The 21,221-nt window shown below is 34.5% G+C and overlaps 1 pseudogene; it reads left to right on the top strand.

The window, feature by feature from the left end:
* Positions 1–1,831: 1,831 nt before the first annotated feature.
* LOC114314036 ((-)-germacrene D synthase-like) overlaps positions 1,832–21,221 on the top strand; it is a 69,042-nt pseudogene continuing 49,652 nt past the window's right edge.

The following is a 21,221-nucleotide window of genomic DNA, read 5'->3' as shown; positions in this document are numbered from 1 at the left end:
ACCGGAATCTATGTCGGGACAGTTTACAGAGTCTTGTCGGACCCATAAAGGAGCGAACCGGAATCAATGTCGGGACAGTTTACAGAGTCTTGTCGGACCCATAAAGGAGCTAACCGGAATCAATGTCGGGACAGTTTACAGAGTCTTGTCGGACCCTTGAAAAAGTTACACCCTCAAAAGGTGTGCCCAAAGTTGTCAAAAGGCGTGCCATCAAAAGGCGTGCCCAATTCATCAAAAGACGTGCCATGAAAAGACGTGCCAGTTTGTCGGGCGGCAAGAGGCGCGCGATGCGCGTGGCTGGCCCTGGCTATTTAAAACAAGGTTGAGGCGAAGGCTGTGCATACGAGTCTGAAACCTCTGAACGCTCGGAGAGCTTGTCTCTGCAAATCTTGAAACACCCGGAAACCAACCCTTCTCTGAAACACTTAGCAACTCAAAAAACATGGCCTCTTCTTCCCGTCCAGTTACCCAGAACCTGCTCACGCTCTTTCCAGAACTGAACGAGCCCACAAGAGAAATAACTGGTGCGGTGGCCAGTGAACCGCAACCAAACACCTCTGGTTTTGCTCCATTGAACTTTCCGATGCGGTCGGTGGAGCAAAAAATGGCGATGCAAACTGATATTGAGGCTAATCAGTATACTCTGAAGTCATGCGTGGAAACCATGACGGCGGTCACAAATTTGTCGAACCGGCTGCAGAGTAGGACAAATGAGGTGCAGCATTTAAACTCCCAGCTGGCTCTGCTCCAACGCATGTATAAGGATGCGCGAGCAGAGATAAGCGTGCTAAGGACAGAAAACAAGGAACTGAAGCGGAAGGCCACCGTGATGTTCCGATTTGGAGGTCCGCCATATGCTGCAGTGGAGGAGCAGGGAGTAGTGATCATGCCCAGTGGAGTGGGAAACACGGAGGCAACACCGGCAAGGGCCGCCCAGGACGGAGGCAAAAAGAAGAGACCGGCGGCAGAGTAGGTCGGTGGGTGGCCGTCTGCAGAAAAGAAAACAAAGCTGTTGTTGTTGTGATGTTTTGTGTATTTTTGTTGTTGTTGTTGTTGTTGTTGTTGTTTTTTTTTTTTTTTTTTTTTTTTTTTTTTTTTTTGGTGTAAAATGTGGATCGGGATTGATCCCGATATGAATAAAATGAGTGTATTGTGCAAATCCGAATGGCGTGAAGGGACAAGACGGAGCAGAAAAATTAAACTAGAATGAATGTTTTTTTTTTTTTTTTTTTTTTTTTTTTTTGGTGGGTGTAATAATAATAATAATAATAATAATAATAATAATAATAATAATAATAATAATAATAGAAGAGAGAGTGGGGGACATGATGATGAGGATAAAAGGAATAAAACAAAAAAGTGGTTGTGAGGTGGTTGATGTTTGTGCTCGGTGGACTAGGATAGTGGAGGTTAAGATATTATAATGGATTGGTGTGATAGGAGAGAGAGAGAGAGAGACCAAGACCAAGGGGACAAACTCAATGGCTTTAGAAGAAAAAGAAAAAAAAAAAGGTATGGATTGGGGCAAAAGTTGGCTGCTTCGGGGTCTGTACAGTTTGTGGTGGCCATCTGGGTCATGTTTTTAAAAGTGTTTGTGGTGGCCATCTGGGTTTGAGAAAGCATAGTGAAAAAAGCAAGCGGAAGATGGACGGTTCTATGCTGCAATATGTGCAGCTCCTGCCGTGGCACTTGGATCATGGGGTTTGTTGAAGGAGAAAAAAAAAAAAAAAAAAAAAAAAAAAACAACGTGCTATCATCTGCGACAACCGCAGTTGAATCAATAGTGCAGCAGGATGGAAAAGTTGTGACAAGTCGTGGGCCTGGCACTGCCATGGAGTTCTCCGTTGCACTGGTTGAGCAATTATTTGGGAAAGATAAAGCCAATGAAGTATCTGGGCCATTGGTGATGCGTCCGAATCATGGAGATGAATATACAGTGCTTGAGCTAAACCCAATGGAGTGGACATTTGACAACTGTCCAAAGATTCTTGTACCTGTTGCTGATGGCACTGAGGAAATGGAAGCTGAGAGAGAGGCACATCGAAATAGAGTTTGCTCGACAGAATTCGATTTCGCCGGAGAGTTTCGGAGTCAGTGGAAGACGAAACACCGGTGGATGAAGAAGCCATGGTCGAAATACAGAGAGAGAGATGGAGAGACCATGCCCGAGGGAGGGGCTAGCACAGTGGCTGAGATAGAGGAAGCTAGGGTATGTGTAGAGGTCCGGCGGGCGGCCAAGGCGAGGTTGCCGCCCGCCGGTGAAGCAGAATGACCAGGTTCTTAACCTTGCTCTGATACCATGTTAAAATTGAGATATTATTGATTGATGTCTTACAAGATTGATTAATTACAATTCCTATACAATCTATATATAGAAGAAAATGTGGTAGTAGGTGTAGTGGAGGTGATAGTGGGTTAGGTGAAGTGGAGTGTGTGGTGAAGTGGAGGTAGGTGAAGTGGAGTGTGTAGTGGAGTAGGTGAAGGTAAAGATGGGAAATTCTAACAGGAACTTCAGGTAGGCCCCAAGGGGCATTCAAGTTTTGTAGAGGGGGAGGTTATGGGTAAAGTGGGGTAGACCCATTGGACCCAAAATAAACACACACACGCGTGCTGCAGCCGTCGTCCGTCCAGTCAGTGGGACAGGCTGGGCTTGCGCACGGGTGTGTGGTATAAGGTTGGGTTGGGCTTGTTCGGCCCAATGATTATCTTTTTGGGCAAAAAACATTTTGGATTTTTATTTTTCTAAAATTAAATTCTTACATTTTTTGAATTTAAATTTTGAAAACAATTCCGAAATGGTGTCCAGATTATTCCTACACCCAAACAGGTCCATATCTGTCCAAAAGAAACCAAACAGATTCAATTATCTATTCAAAATTCAAACCAAACAGATTGTATCTGATCAGAACAGTGCCTTACCTGTTCAATTCAAACTAGACAGGTTTTGTATCTGTCCGAATAGGTACTATACCTGTTGAATTCAAAATTGATAAGCCACAATTGCACATATAATTAGACAAGTCCCTCAATTGGTTTTTCATTCAGAAAATTCGTTAGTCTATTTGTCATTACTTTCTACATTTTGCTGCATTTAATTTTCCTGTGAGAAAGAGTATAAACACAAAGTGTGTTCGTTGTGCGAATAATTTGTAGTGTTGCTATTATTTGTTGTTGATCATTTTATTCTGGGAGATAGACGTCCACAATCTGAAAGCACCGTGGAGAGGACGAATCTGTTTTAAGGACACAATGTTAAACACTGGACTTGATTAAAAAAAAAAAATTGCTCGAGAAATTAATTTGGTAAGTAGTTAATTTACTTTCTATTTTTATTTTTTTATTAGATTCTAATTTTGTTTTTGTAACAAAATAAGAATCTGTTGTTTTTTTATTTTATTTTATATACTGTTTGTATGTTTGTAATTAAACAGTCTCTCTCATTTCTTTTTTTTTTTTTTTTTTTTTTTTTCCTTCTGTGTTCTGTTTGTTGTTAAGTACATAAACATAATTTATTTTTAATACAGTGAAGATTGATCAACAACTCCAACACCCATGGTGAGACGACGAATTTGTTTTAAGGAGACTGTGGTACCACACAGGTTTCGGTTTGCTTTCTTTACAGTTTTGACGTATTATGTATTTTTGTGGAGTATGATTGTAATTTCCAATATGTTTTATTATTCTGTAATTTAGTTTAATTAATCATAAATTTATTTATCTTCTTTAATCACACAATTTAACAAGAAGTTTAAAACAGATTCGTATGTTTATTATGGATTAGATGATTACGTTCATATGTATTTTGTAAGAATTTGATTAGTGCATGGGTTAATAATTCCAAAAAAACAAAGGTGGTCAATTTCATCCTTGTTTCTTTCAATCACTCATTCATGTATGTTTTGTTTGATATATTCAGCATTCATTCATGTCAACACGTAATTCAAATCACTTCCGTATTGACCAATAGCTAGCGTGCCTTTCATTCAACTTTCTCACTAGTTGATTGAAAAGGCAATTGATTGATGTGGTTATACTATTAGCTTACCCGGCCACTGTTATGGGAGAATATAGTAATTTAGTCCGCTCATAACAATCTGAGTAAATCGAGGGGCAAAGTTTCAACAATAACTTCCCCGTCGTATAGTGTCAGTCTTCTCGGGGAGCTTCTATATACACACACTAAACTCCCTCTCCACACACACTTAATGAAGGAGGTGTGTGGGAAGTGTAGAGAGGGAGATGTGTAGAAAGTGTGTTGTGTGTGTATATAGAAGCTCCCGTCTTCTCTAGCTTCCTTTTGTCGCTTCTGATAGGGGTGGGCGCGGAGCAATTACGTCCATGAAATTTTTAATCTGTCATCTATCCGTCAATTCGGTGAATATGAATTGAGCGGATTGACGGATTAGCGGATGGATGCGAATCGATTTGGCGGTTTAAAATTTTATAAATTTTCAACATAATTCAATTTGTACATTTCTTAAAAAAAAAAAATATTATAGTCAATGACTAAAAAAAATATTACAATCATTGGATGCGTCATCCAAAGAAAGAAAGTTTGAAATTTTAGAATATTACAATCACTGCATGTCTCATCCACATATTACAATCTCAACATTTCTCACCCACATAAAATATTACAATTTGTGGTTCTTAAAATATAAAAACAATTCAAACCACCAAAATCATGAATAGAGTAGTAGTAAAGATTGTATGACTCCGTATTGTTACATGTATATCTGTTTTTCAAAACAAAAACCATTATTTTTAGAGTTAGATTTAAAAATAAAAAAATATAGATAAATAATACATTTATTTTTTTTCAATTCAAAAAATATATTCAAGTTTAAAACTTTTTTTCAACAAAATATATTGAACATAATTTTTTTTTTCAATTGAAAACACAAATAGAATATCTTAACAAAATGAAAATACAAAGTTTTATAAATTATTAGGGCTGCTCGCGATTTGCCGGTTCGGTTGCGGCCAAAGGAATCTCAAATCCGCCATCCGTCTAAAACTAGGCGGATTGGAAAAATCAATTTGTAACTGTCCGCTCGTCATCACACATCCGTCCAAAATGCAGCGGATTGGTTCGCTTCGGTCAATTTGAGCGGATCGGTATATCCGCTGCGCACCTCTAACTTCTGAATAGGTACTTATTTATCACTTTGATTTTAAGATAAATTACATTTATTTTTTTAAAGTTTAGAAAAAAATATATTGATAAATAATATTAAGTATTATGAAAAAAATATCATAAAATACTTCATGATATTTCTAATCTATATAACACTCCATCCAATTTTTTCTCATTAAAAAAAAAAAAAACCTCCATCCAATTTTCATCAGTAAGTGTATAAATAAAAAATTAATATTATCATTTCTTATATACTATTTATCTTTTTTACTTGTTATATGTTTTTTTTTTGAACACCTACTTGTTATATGTTGGTACACAATTTATAAACATATTATTTAATATTAACATGCACGGAATTTGTTTTGTCCTCAAGAGCCCCTATTCCCATTTAATCACTATGCAACGCGTGAAGATTATTATTATTTTTTGATCGGATGCAATGCATGGAGGCACATTGTGGCCCATTTCATGAAGAAAAAACGAAATTTGTTTTGTCCACAAGAGCTTCTATTTAGAGCCACTTTATCACTATGCCACGAGTGAAGATTATTATTAATTTTTGATCGGATGCAATGGATGGAGGTACGTTGTGGTCAATTTCATGAAAAAAAACATGACATGTTTATACCAATTTAAGTACATCAATTTTATATAATAGAATAACTTTTCCAAATATAAAAAAATAAAAATAAATGACTTGTCTACATCAACTAATTGTAGATTTTAGAGAAAAATGAATGTCCATGCAACTTTTAAAAATTAATTAGTGATTGATAGAAAAGTTTATCATTTTATATTTTAATGTTTGTATAGTTTATCAGTAATCTTTAAATATTTTATTAAACTTTCACTGACAAGTAATTTTCCTTGGATTTTATGAGAGAGAGAGAGAGAGAGAGATCTATCTGCGGTCCATGATGAAGTGGTCATTTCATTTTATCATTTTTCATAAACAAACGTTAAAGATACGGTAAACTTGACTCAAATTGATAATTTTGAAAATTAATATGATAAAATTAAAATTTAATGGACTAAAATTAAAAAGAACGCATATTTTAGAGTTTTCTTTTATCCTAATATGTATCAGAGCGTTTAGTGCAACTAAGCTCATGAGACAAATATAGTTCAAACAAATTTAAAAAAATAATAATAATTACTAGGAAATTGAGAATTAGATATTTTTAACTACTACTCTCTAATTATCAAATTTTAATAATATGAAAAAAGATGCATTAGGCCTTTATTATTTTTAGTTTTTAAGCATAGCCTAAAAGAAGACTTGAAAACCAACCACCAATTAAAGTCTTCACTTGCTTGCCCTATAAATTCCCAAGTGCAGAGACAAAGTGTCACACAGCAAAAATAAGTCACAAAGAACACTGCCTTCTTTTGATTCTAATAATTCTTCCCCAAAAGAGAAACAATGTCAACCCCAATCTTGGCTACCATTGCTTAAAGCCACAGTCCAAAACAACCAGAGATCATTAGGAAAACAGCTTGTTTCCATCCTAGTGTTTGGGGTAATCATTTCATCACCTACAGTCAAACTTAGAATTTTGAAATTTTGATAGTGTTATTTATCAAAAGCGCAGCTGATTTTGTTTTATACGGGATGATATATATGGATTGCGAGTGAAAAAAAAAAATAGAGATATTTGGGGTAGGAATAATTCAGCGGACAGAGAAAGAGATCATTTTAGCGGAAAGGGTTGAGGTCCGACAGGCGGCCAAGGTAAAGTTGCCGCTCGCCGGTAAGGCGAAGACACTTAAAGCCTAACTTATAACTCTGATACTATATTAGAATATCTAAGAGAGAGAGAGAGAGAGAGAAAGAGAATATTATATTATATATATATTTAATATTGTGTTGAATAATAATGTAACAATGTATATAAGACTCCTTTATATAAGAGGAGAGAAACCTAAATATGATAATGAATCTAACATGATATGTATGATAGACAAAATATATAGTTACTATCTTCAATCTCAACTAGATTTCTATCTTCAAACCTGTTTGAGTTTGAGGGCAATATTATACCTATATTATGGGGAGCATGTTATACACCATGCAAATCACCCAAGCTGCTCTCTTGGTGCACTACTTAAGCTTCCTCCTTAGCGTACTCCCTAAGCCCCTTCCCTTGGCACACTCTCTAAGCCGCCCCCTTGGCGCACTCCCTAAGCCATTTCCCTTGGCGCACTCTTTAAGTCGCCCCTTTGACACACTCCCACAGCCGTTTCTCTTAGCTCATTTTGTTCCTTTCCAAGTGACCTCCTGGTGCACTTGGTTCCTTTCCAAGCCGCCGCCGCTCTCTGGCGCACATGGTTCATCTGTTGCCATCACCGTTTAGCATCACGTTATAAGTTACATATGTGTCATGTTTTACTGGTTTAACACCCTTTTTTTTTTTTTTTCTACAACGGTTCGACACAACCATAAACTTTCTTATGACATTAGCTCTGTTAGCTCCGGTCCTGTTCCTATAATGGTTTGACACGATCATAAACTGTCTTTCGTCATTAACTCCAGCCTTTGATCTATCTCAAACGCTCCTGTGCTCCCATATGGATTTTGCAATCTATTTGTCTCAGATCTATCCATGTTTTATTTTATTTTAATTTTATTTCATGCTTTAGTTTTTCTCTTGGAACTCAAGTTGATATTCCTACTTGAGTTTGAGGGAGGTGTTAAATATGGTAACTAGATATTTTATCTTTCATACATATCATATTATATTCATTACCATATTATCATACACAATATTGAATATAGACATAATATAATATTCCTCTCTCTCTCTCTTAGATATTCTAGCAGTATCGTTGTTAATAACGATACATATTTTGATACCATTATTTAAAATCATAATAGACATTGGGGTTTTCGATACCATCTGTAATCCTTGTAATATTTTCTTGCGCTATTTCTAATTATATCAGTTTTACTTTTGAAAATTTTTATATTGTATCAATTTAATCTAACCGATAACGTTACTTTAAAAATTTGACTTTAATCAAGGAACAAAATATTGTAAGAACTGAAATAACTTAAAAGAGGGAGAAATACCACCTGCCATATTGTTCAAATTTTTGAATAATATGCTAATTGATCAAATATTGAATATGTAATCAAAACTCTTACAAATATATAGTAAACACACTCTCATAGAACCATAAGGAGATGCTATCGATTAAACTAAATTTGCACATTATTAAAAAGGTTGTGAAAGTATCAGTTTGTTTTGCTTTGCTTGTATTTTTGTGTTAAATAATGGAATTTGGTAGCACAGATTACACAAGAGAGAAAAGAAAAGAGAATGAAAGAGCCAAAGGAAGAAGCAAGGTTCTGAAAAGTGGTTGCGGTCGCCGTAACGGTGGCGGTGATGCGGTTGCGGTTGCGGGGTGTAAAGGCCGTAGTGTAACGGTTGCGGTAACCAGAACCGTGAATTTTTTTATTTTTTACACAATTTGAAAAAAACTTACCGATACGCATATTTTTTTCCCATGATCATATTCATTGGGTTAAAAATAAATATTGATCAATTTTTGTAAATTTTTAAGTATGATCCAATATATTTCATATTTTTAAATCACTATAAACTGAGTTTTTTATATTTTATTTTAATAATTAATGACTTTATATTATACAAAAAATCAATCACTAACAATTATATATAAGATAAACAATGACAAAAGTATGAGGATAAATAAGAGCCTAAATATATATATATATATATATACATATTTTAACCAAGCCATGATCACACTTATTATTATTATTGTTTTCAAACAATATATAGATAGACACACACTAACAAAATGGTTTAGTGATAGTAGTTGAACAGAATAGTATAGGTCTTACAGTTTTAATAAATCAATAGCATGTTCTTCATCTTGCCTTTTCTCTCTCTCTATCTTTTGCTCCTCCATTTTCTCGATCTTCCCTCTTCTCTCTACCGCTCTTTCCCCATTTTCAGCTATTTTTTGTGTGGTTTTTTGAAAGAAACAGTTTGGAACTGTTACGTAACGGTGTGTAACAGGCCGTTACGACTGTTACGACACTATTACGACCGCTACGGCAGCTGCTACGGCTGACACACCTGTGAATCTCAATCACACTACAAAAGCGGTCATAACGGGTGGCGGTAACCGCCAAAACCGTTACGTAACGGCGTTACATAACGGTTGCGGCCGCTTTTTAAAACCATAAGAAGAAGTAAGGAAGGAGCTTATCATGGCTTTCAAGAACACAGCTCAACTTGATCGATGCTATCCCACGCCTCGGCGTATCGTATCACTTTGAAACTGAGATTGCAGAAGTTTTACAACACGTCTACAACACATGTGATCATGATTATGATGATGACGATGATGACTTGTACCGTGTTTCTCTTCAATTTCGGCTTTTGAGACAACAAAGTTTTGATGTTTCATCTGGTAAATTCCTATGCCCATCTCCTCATTTGTTTTTTAAAAAGGGAAATATCAAATCAATGCAATTTTGGCAAAATAATTGTGAATCAATGAGAAATTTCATAAATTTTAGTAATGAAAATTATAAATTTATATGTAATTTTATTTTTTATTTTTTTCAAAATCACACTGTGGTGCAATTAGGTGGATTTCATTTGTGTGCGTTTGGTTTAGTTTTAGAATTATAATTTAAGTACGAAGTTGTGATTTAAATATGGATTGTGAATTGAATCTTGAAAAGAAAAAATTTGTTTGGTTATAAGTTTTGAAAATAGTTTTGAATTTTGAAAAGAGTTTTGAGTTTTGAAAAAAATTTTGAGTTGGATTTTGAGTTTTGAATTTTTGAATTTTGAGTTGTATTTTAAAATTTTTTAGATTTTTTTTAAATATTTAAAAATGTATAACAAAAATTTGTTTTTTGTTTTTTGTTTTTTTATTTTAAATATATAATTGTTATTTACATATTTTTATTTTATTTTGTAAATATTTTATTTTTTTAATATTTTAAACTCAAAACACGACTCCACACTCAAATCGTAACCAAACACATAACTCAAAACTCAAAACTCAATTTAAAAATTATTCTTAAAAGACATAACTAAACACGTAACCAAATTCTTTTGAAAACTCTATTAAAAAAAATTTCAAAAAAATATTTTTAATTTTGTCCTTTAAAATTATTTTGAAAAAATATTTTGTTCATTTTTATTTTTGAAGAAAAAAAAATATATTTTTTATTTTTTCAAAAAATATTTTTTGTTATTTTCTTAAGTATTGGCCAAATTATTTGTTATGATTTAGATACATAAGGTGATTTAATTTTTTTTAAATTAAAAAAAATTCAATATTTAAGAAAATTTAAAAAAATTTAAAATATTAAAAAAATAAAATATTTAAAATAAAAAAATAAAATTTTATAAATCTTTATATATTTAAAAAAGATTTTTTTAAATAATACAACACTCAAATGTATGAAATATAGTGCACATTAAAATAAATAAATATTTAAAATATAAAATAATTACCCCAAAAAAATAAAATCATTTTTTTAAATATTAAAAAAATAAATCCAAAAAATTTCGAAACAAATTCAAAACTCTTTTCAAAACTTATAACCAAACAAATTTTCTCTTTTCAAAACTCATAACTCAAAATACGATTTCACAGTTAAATCATGATTTCAAATATAATTTTAAAAAACAAAATCAAAAAATATTTTTTAATATATATTTTTTTAAATAGAGTTTTGAAAAGAGTTTTAAGTTATGTGTTTGGTTATGAGTCTTGAAACTACTTTTTGAATTGAGTTTTGAATAGTTTTGAGTCATATGTTTGATTATAAGTTTTGAAATTTTTTTATTAGAGTCACAATTCTAAAATTAAACCAAAGAAGAGGGATACATAACTCTAAAATAGTAGTTTTAACGAGGTGGAAGAGAGAGAGTAGAGAGAGGAGTATGAGCCCCCATATCACATAGGCACTCTCCATATTATTAGAGTTTTATTAGAACTCTCAAATTAGAACTTCCAAATATTATTGTTAAACCAAATGCATGCCCATGGTTTGTTATGAGTAATTTTTTCGTAACTTGTATTATCATTATAACTTATGCAACCTCTACCTTAATCCAACTTGAAAAATAGCTTGTAGCTTGAAAAGTCCAAAGCTCTATTGGCCCGAATCGCAAAACGACGTCGTTTTGCTATTTTTTTTTTCTTCTTTCTCTTTTGTATCTGAAACGGGGAGGGAGGAAGAGAGAGAGAGAGAGAGAGAGAGAGAGAGAGAGAGAGAGAGAGAGATAGATGATGGCAACGGTGCGACGATGGCGACGGTACGAGACGATGCTGGGCAAGGGCGATGGTGCGAGATCTGTGTTTGGTTTTTTTTTTATTTTTTATTTTGATTTTGAAAATCTGTGTTTGATGATGATGATGTTGTGTAGATCTGTGTTTGATTTTGAAAATCTGTGTTTAATTTTGATTTGTTTGGTTTGTTGTGGTAGATCTGTGTGTTGTGTTTGATGATGATGATGATGATGATGTTGTGTGTCCCTTCCTCTTCTTCTTCTTCTTCTTCTTCCTTCTTTCTTCTTCTTGTTTTTTCTTCTTCATCCTCTCTCTGTTTCAGAATAGAGAGAAGAAGAAGAAAAAAAAAAAAGCAAAACGACGTCGTTTTGCGATTCGAGCCGTTTCAAGCCTCAGCTTTTTCGAGCTACAAAACGGGATTGATCTAACCTGTCTCAAAATTTGTGGTGACTTTAGGAATTTTTCAGGGTAATCATGGTGGGTAAGTTAGGAATTTTTTTTGAGGGTAAATATTCAAAATTTTAATTTTTTTAAACTTTTCAAATAGCACACAAATAAATAAATAAATAAAATAATAATATATTGATATCGTTATTTCAAAAAATAAAATGTAGACACAAAAATTTACATAAATATATTTTGTTTGTCACTAGCATGATAAAAAAGTGATGAAAGCTCCTTTAATTTAAATTGAGATTAGTTACACAACTGTTGATCAACGTTAAAATTCAAGTGTACACTCATTAGGAATTGCAAAATCACACAATTTTGTCAAAGAGGTACTTTTCCCAAGCTGAGAAAGCAAAACTTCAAAACATATTGTGTGTTCACTTCACAAACCATATATATTGAATAAATGGTTATGGGTTGAGTTGGGTTGGATGTTTAAGAAAATGGGCTGGGTGGATGTTCAACTGAGCTGGGTGTTCAGGAAGGTAGATTAGAATGTTCAACATAAAACTTTGAGCTAAATTACGCATATGTAGCAAAGGTGCCTGAAGAGTTGCCCCCACTCAAACCAAAGACACAAAAGGGGCGTTTGGTCTAGCTTTTTTGGACCAACTTATAGTTTTTAGCTTTGAAAAAGCAACTTTGGACTGTTTGTTTTAGCTTTGAAAAAACTGCTTCTGCTTCTAAGAGCTTTTTTGAGAGAAAAATAAGCTGAGAATCAGAAGCTACTCTAGGCAGCTTTCGCAATGGAGATTATGTGGAGGGGTGTGCAATTACTTAAATGCCCTTCACAATTTCCAGTTATTACAAGTGTGCCATGTATGTAAACCAAAAACACTCATTCTCTCTTTCACACACGAACGGGAGAGGCAATTTCCAATGAACCAGGGCGATTTCCGGCGATTAGACCTCTCGCTCTCTCTCTCTCTGGTGTTCTTCTATCACTCATAGTGAGCGATCTAAACTAGAGCTTAGACCTTAACCATCGTGATCTCTTTCTTCGTGATCGCTCAAAGTGACGATCTGCGATCTCTCTCTTCTACAATCTCTCTTCGCATTCGATCTGAAACCCTAGTGCCACCGGTGACGATCTTAACTCGTAGCTTGACGGTGACGATCGCGATCTCTTCTCTCTCTCTCTCTCTCTCTCTCTCTCTCTCTCTCTCTCTCTTTTGCGATCTCACACTAATTGTGATTGTTGCTAGGGTTTGACGATCGACGGCTGCCGGTGATGGGATGAGAAGGAAGAGAAAAAGGGGTTGCCGGTAGTGGGAGAAGGAGGAGGAGGAGGAAGAGGAGGAGGAGGAGGGGGGAGCTGCAGGTGGTGGGATTAGGGTTTGTAATTAAAAAAAAATTAATAATTCAAAAAATGAATATAAGGGCAAACTTCCATTAATGAATATTAAGTGCATTATTAATTGGTATTTGTGTAATGAAAAAAAATTATTAATGAATGATTGGTATTTTATTAATTGGCATTTAATGAATAATTTTTATAATAAATTATTTAATTATTTAATTTTTATGTAAGGGCAAACTTCCATTAACAATTTTATATTATTAATTGGTGTTGTGTAATCAAAAAAAAAAAAAAACAATTAATAAAAAAAATACAATTTACTTCTACTAATGAAAAGAAATTAAACAAAATTAACAAAGAAAGAAGAGAAGAAAAAAAAGAAAAAAAGAAGAAGAAAGAAGATAAAAGAAAATACGGAGAAAAAGAAAAGAAAAGAAAATAAAATAAAGAAAAAGAAAAAAATGTATTATAAATGAAATCACAAATTTTATACGTCATAAGGGCAAAAAGGACATTACACAGCCAAAAAACTATTTTATAACTTATTCAACAAACATTACTATGCTGATTAAATTTATAATCTCACAATGATACCAAACAGATTAACAACTTATATTTAAAGCTATAATCTATAATCTGTTAAGTCATAATCTATAATCACTTTTCCACAACTACACCAAACGGAGCCAAAATACATACAAATAAACAAGATTCTTTTTGGAAGTGAGAATTTTCCTAACAAATTTTATAAAATCTTATCTATTCACCCACGTGTACTCCATTTTGTGTTTGTAAATATTTTGGAAATAGTTTTAGAGTATGGGAGTTTGGGATGATTTGATATTCTGTTCTAGTTGAATAGATGTGTGTTAGAGAAAAAGTGATTGAGAAGGAGGGATGAGAGAGAAAAGTGATTGATTGATGTGTAGGAGAGAGAAAGTGTTTTTGAAATTTTGTTATAATAAATTTTCAACCAAATAAAATTTTAAAAATCTTTTTTTAAAAATTATGATTTTAGAGTTAAACCAAACAACGCCTATGTGTTTTGTTTTGGTGATCAATCAAGCAGATGTATTCAACAAGTTTAAAGATGAGAGAGGAAATTCAACCTTGATTGGGAACATGATGGGCATGCTAGGCTTATATGAAGCCACACATCTATTGACGCATGGAGAGATTACACTTGAGGAAGCCATGACTCACTACTACTCACCTAAGTCAAAGATGAGAAAGGAAATTTCAACCTTGATTGGGAACATGATGGGCATGCTAGGCTTACATGAAGCCACACATCTATTGACGCATGGAGAGATTACACTTGAGGAAGCCATGACTTTCACTACTACTCACCTAAGTCCCATTGCCATGGCAAATGATGACTTATTAAGTACTCATTTGGGAAGTAGGGTTGGGTTGAGTTGAGTTTAGGGTTATTTTAATCACAAAAAGATAAAATAAATTTTTTAGTCTAATAAGATAAAATATTATATCCAACCTATAATCATTTAATTTTTCTCTAAAAAAGTCAAAAAAATATCCCAAATAAAACTTTTTTGGGATGATCTAAATAAGTGTACTTTTTAACTTTTTATGAAATATGGGTTGAGTATGGGTTGGGTTTGAAGTGATGTGTTAGAGAATTGATGTGATTTAAATAAGATGATGTGACTTTAAATAGGATAAGGCTTCGTTTGGGAAGAGTTATTTGAGGCTTTTCTAGCTATTTTAGCCACAAAAGACAAAATAGGCTATTTTAACCACAAAAAATAAAACATCACATCTAACTCATAATCATTACACTATTCTTTCACAAAAAAAGTCAAAAAAGTCAAAAAGTCAAAAAATTCTTCAAAAACCAAACTTTTTAGCCCAGGCTAAAATAACCAAAAAAGTCAAAAAGTTAAAAAGTCAACCCACTTTCCAAAGGACACCTTTGACTTTTTGACTTTTTTAGGTTATAACAAACCAGACCTAAAATAACTAAAAATCCAAGAAACTAAAAAGTGAACTCACTTCTCAAACAAAACACTCTCACACCACAAATTATTCATGCACTAAGGGGGTGTTTGGAAACTTGGTTTTTGAGTTTTTTTTTTTTTTTTTTTTTTTTTCACTACAAGACAAATGTTTTACAAAACTAAAAAAAATAAATCTAAACAAAATATCACATCAAACCTCATAATCATTTCACTTTTTCTCTCATAAATATCACATCTAACCACAAAAAAATTCAACTATCTTCCCAAACACAAATTTTTATTTTTCTCCAATAATATCTTACAACTAAAAAAACCTATAAATAAATCCACTTTCCAAACCCTCAAGCAGCCTATCAGGAAGGGCTTAGAAATGCTAGTGGCGAGACATTACACTCCCATCTATATATGAACAAGATGGTTCACATAACAAAAGCTTTGTTAGAGTTTGCAAAGTTGGATTTCAACCAACTTCAGTCACAAGACAGAACTAAGTGACATATCTAGGTAATTAAGTTACTATACCATGTACTTAATCAATCCAATTAATTTAAGGGTTAGTTATAATTGTGCTTCTCAAATTACGCACTTTATTTTATTTTAGTTCTTAATAGTTATCAAAGTTTTTATGCATGTGAAAGTGGTCTCCACAGCTAATGCCGGTAGTATTCATCATCAGAATTATGAGTATTTAAAATAAAATAAAATTATGTCCTTGACAAAAACAAATTAATTACACTTTCGGTTTCTTAACTATCCACTTTGGGTCATTTTAATCTTCAACATTTCAATTATATCAATTTGTAATTTTTTTTTTTACAAGTATTTGTTGATGTAATACCTATTGTGTGGGTGAAAATCTGACCACACTGCCCGTTTAGTGATCAGCTGGAGAGCACAGGCAGAATAGATGGCTCTAGCAACCTGTAACAGAAAGAAAAAGCTCCGGCGGTGGTTCTTCCACCCGGGGGCACTCTGATCAAGTCAGTATATCTCTCAAAGATAATCAAGTGCTAAACTGAATACTCAAAACATAAATTGCATACCTTAGACCCACGGGGTGCCTCTCTTTTATAATATACTCAATCCAAGTCCCACTAGAAGTATGACTTCTATGAACTCCAATTTACTGCTTACTCTGGACTCTTTAAGAGATAAAGATAAACTCCCTAAGAGCTTTATCCTTATCTTAGTTAAGTCCCCTCTTTGTCTTAGGACTCTTGTCCCTTATCTCGGATTCTGATATCTTCGGAGATAACCTCGGCTTCTCCGAGATTATCTCGGCTTAACTATCAGGACACGTGGCACCTCGGCTGACACGTCGGCGTCACCATGCCACGTGTTGGTATTCAGAAAATACATCCCCACACCTATCATGTATCATGTCGTTGAAATGAATCCTATTTCAGTTTTTAAAAATGAATATTAACCATATCAACTATAAATTCAATTTAACACAAATTTATTACTTTCGAGACAAAATTGACATAAATTAAAATATCAAAAATTAAAATCACAAAAAATGCATATTTTCATGATAAAAAATGTTATTAGAAGTTGATTTAACAATTACTTGGGCTTATATAATTTAATGCTTGCTTATGAACGTAAATTTAGGTGGTGGAAAGACTGTCTTTGCAAGAAAATTACCATTTGTAAGGGACAGAATTGTGGCGGGCTACATTTTGGCAATGGGGCTGTATTTTGAGCCCCAATACTTACTCGCAAGAAAGATTTTAAGTACGGTAATTGCAATGACCTCTGCTATTGATGATACATATGATGCTTATGGCACAGTAGAAGAACTGGAACTCTTCACAGATGCAATTGATAGGTTTGATATTGTTGGCTTTTTGGCTTTTGAAAGTTAATAGTGTAATTTTAAACGTGTCAGCAAGGATCAATTAGTCTTTACAGAATATTAATTGTCAACCAATTATCAGACAATTGTGTTATAGTTCCCTCCGCCTCAATGAAAAGGACTTTTACTGATGATTTGTTTAGAAAAAATTAGTAAATAACAACGAGTGAAGAACAATTTCAGAATTTGAATTTCATTAAGTAAATGAAAACTTACAATGATCAGACCCAGTCTCGTAGAGGTTCATAGTAACAAACTATTTGAAACTACTTCTAGGAAATGAAGTGCAGTACAGGAATTGAAGTGCAGAAATGTAAAGAGCTGTAAAACTGGAAAGAAAATGAAGTAAATAAACTGGTTTTTTGATCTAAGTTTGGGGGCTTCATTCTGGGGCCTTCTTTGCTATTTATACTCTTCAATGATAATCGTCGAAGTGGGCTTCCAACTGTAGAAATGTCCTTCCATGATTACTGAACATGCTCTCTCACAGTCAGTTCCATTACTCCATTCTTGCAGTTAGGCTTCCCTCTTGATTTTGAATATAAACTTTATGAGTAACCGTTAGGCCACATCATCTTGTATCTTTCGATTATTCCAGTACTACACAAATCCAGTATTACTAATACGAACTACCACGTGTCTGACTTTGGCTGGAAACTTGTATTAACTTCCCCAAATTGCCCTCTTCGTGCCACGTGTTAAATTATGATTGGCTTTTACAAATTATACAGCCAACATTACCCCCCGCACTAATATACCCAATACTTGGTGATATTAGTGAACTAGTGCAATCCACCCACATTCTAGGATGTGCATAGACTCTGTGTATTCTGGTAGTATAACCGCTTTTTGAATAATGAAGCAGTGAACTTCATTAAATCCTTGTATCTTGCACTTCTATTCTTTGAGTAGACGAAAAGACTGGTACATCCCCAATGCCCAATCACGCATTCTTTTACATCGATCGAGCATACGAGGAGTCTATGGAAGATGATTGCAGGCCTCGAAAAAATCTCAATGCATTTATTGGTTACACTTTTCTGCCTCCATTTATACAAGTCAAGGAAGCTTTTTCAAATTACCAATCTTTAGACCAAAAATCTGTCAACTACAAACCCTTGGACCAAGCATTTGCAAAAATAGATCTTGGAACCCCTCTTCTGCCCCACTACTCTTTGCATGGGACACAACTGCTTCTTCTTCCTCCAGATCTACTGGCTGGGGAAGTTGGCCAAAACCTGATGAACCCAAATTAAAGGAGATAATTCACCATCGATTTGTTGAATTCGATGATCCTCTGTTTATTCCTCCTTCTGCTCGGAGCTTAGTGGTTTACCCCTATGTACCCATTGATCACCGACGCAGTCTGGAGGACAACTTACTTGTGGCGTGGTACACGTCTTCCATGCCAATGAAGATAGTGCGGGCAACTCCTTATCCAGATGAAGCGTAGGGATATAATCCGTCATTCTTGGCTAAGAAGGCAAAACTTTGCTCTTCTGACTGGCTCGAATGCGTGAATAACTCCCAGTTCCTCTCTTCCTTTGGAATGGATCCCTGTCCACCTTCTTTCCTTCAGAATCCTCATTGGATGGAGGAATTGAAACTTACTCTTTTCGAGAATCAGTTTCTTCCTTCCTACCAATCTCTAGCTTTTCTAACTGCTTTTGAGCGATCAAGCTCAACTTCTGCTTGCTGTCTTTTCTCACTGCCTTTTAATGTTCTTAGAGATGAGATTTCTCTCAAGAACTTCCAATGGGCCTGCGATGTTATGACTCGAGGTCATGTTCTCAACCCATCGCCCAGGCAGAACTTCAAACTTTTTTGGACTAACTTCCACTCCTTTTTTACTGGTACAAAATTTCTTTGACTATTAGTGATTCTTTGGACAAAATAACAACCAACTGAATTCAAACATAGTACGAAGCAGAGAACCTTATTGAAGAATATAATGACTTCAAGAATAAGGATTCAGCGTACTGGGATGATATCGATATGGACGAAATGGAACAAGGCCTGAATGAGACAGAATTTGAGGTGAAAGCTAAACAGCTTTTTCACCAAATAAGCGCATACCAGCTGCAACAACCCAACTTTGATAGGATAGAAAGCAGCATAATGAAAGAACATAAGTTCATCGAACATTGCTGGGTCAAATTTAATGAACTTGTTACTCTTTCTATTCCCTATTTTTATGAGATCGAATTTGTAGCCAAGTAGGCTTTCTAATGTAATTACTTACATAATCAATAAAACTAGGTTTTTCTTTCTCTATTTGGCATGATCTGGTTTTATGTTCCAATTGCATGCTTGTGGCCATTTTATTTGCCAAATTCAAATAAAATTAGAGCTTCGAATTTACCAATTTTTTTTCCTGCGAAATCTGATTTGAACATTTCCAAGGGAATACTTGAAACCTGATTTGAATATCTCCAAAATGTGGAGTAAAATTGACAATCTTTGCCTTAGGTTTTCTCATTCCAATCACATGGTCAACATAATTTCAACAGCTTTGAATTGACCAACCTTTGTATCAAAGTTACTTTTAAGTACTTCGAAGTACTTAGTAACAATGTTGCTTTCCAAAAAAGTTTGCTTTGACAAAGAAACCCAAAAGGAATTTTTCATGTTTAGGCAAGTCTTTTTTGGATGTTGACCTTTTACTTGACTTGGTACTGGCACTACAACTTTGAAGTCTAAAACATCAAATAAGAATCAAATTCCAGTTACAGAATACTTCAAAGTTCACTTCGAAGGATTTTATCTTTCACAAGAAATCTAAAAACAAGTCCCCAATCCTTTTGAAGCAGACCAAACCTAAACATTCCTGCACTCTCAGGAATAAAAATGTGCTTCAAAGTCAACTTCCTGCTCTCGAAGCCTTAGTTGGTTGTTTGACATTTGGCTTTGGAGCCAAATCTTGACTTCAAAACCAAATATTAGTTTTCGAAGCCAATTTGAGTGTTTGAGATACATTTCCCTCCCAAACAATCACCCTTGAGAGAAACTTTTCATGTTGTACTTTCAAGATTCCTATGAATTTCAAGACAAACGCTTAAACTCATATGGGTTCCAAAATTAGTCAAACAATTATCTCGGGTCTTTTTACCCATTTGAATTGATTGGGCATCTTTCGGACAGAAAAGTTTAAAAAACCCTTTCTCTTCGTGCTTTTAACTTACTTGCTCGCCCAAAACACAATCCCTTCATTTCTATTGCTCTCTCATCCTCTTTACTCTTTTCCAAGCTTCGTTCTTCGAAAACTCTTGTTAATGGCTTTTTTCTCCTTGAAAGTACCAACTGTGGAACACGTGAGCCCATCTGTGGCTTTAAAGATGTGTATCGACGAAGAGATATCCAAGCTTAGAGTTGGTGAACCGAGTACCATAGATGGTTGCCTCTTTATTCCTCACCATAATGAACAACGTGAATACGTCTTAGGACCTATCTTCAGAGAAGCCTTAGCTCAACTTCCTGCTTTGTATCCTCGTCTAGAAGATCATTGTCTCCTCTACGAAAGGGGTTTTGATTGGGGAAGCTGGAAGATAAACCGCCTCCACTGCTGCTGGCCCACATTGAGGGTTGAATGGGAGGAGTGGTATGACAGGGTTGTGCTTGCCAGAGAATGGGATCTGCAAAAGCTCTGTATCCTTGATGCCCTTCACTTTTCTAGGTTCACTATCGCTGAGGATCCTTTCTTGATTCCTGCAGCCCTTTGTTTCTGGAATTCGGCTTTTAATTTTTTCTAGTTTCAGTGTGGTATGATGGCCCCTACCGTTCTTGATATTTGCCATCTCTTAGGGCTCTCACCACTTGGTGCTCCCTTCACGCCTAGTTACCCAGACCTTCTGGTCAACTTCATCATTCTGCCCTTGAATTTTTCCTTCAGTGATTTTGTAAAATTTGAGAACAAGAAGGTAGGCTCTGTAGGTGATTGAGAGTTCTTTTCCTTCATTCTATATTGGTTATGCAAATTTCTCTTTTGTACTTCATTTCAACAGATTATGCCTGAGTTTGCCCCACTTGCTAAGGCTCTTATCTCGAAGAAGAAGATAGCCTTGGCTACTTATGTTTTAGACCATGTTTATAGGGCCAGTTCCCAATTTTGCGAGAAACCTCTGGATGTTAACCAATGAGGCCCCCTCTAGGTGTTACAACTTTGGCTCTTCGCATATTTCACTGGTTTACACTCCCAGTGTTTGAGATTTTTGC

Source organism: Camellia sinensis, chromosome 7 (genome assembly GCF_055761805.1).
Source record: "Camellia sinensis isolate YWXY chromosome 7, ASM5576180v1, whole genome shotgun sequence".
Lineage (NCBI taxonomy): Eukaryota > Viridiplantae > Streptophyta > Magnoliopsida > Ericales > Theaceae > Camellia > Camellia sinensis.
The sequence above is the reverse complement of the archived record's forward strand: the minus strand, read 5'-3'. Positions and strand labels throughout refer to the sequence as shown.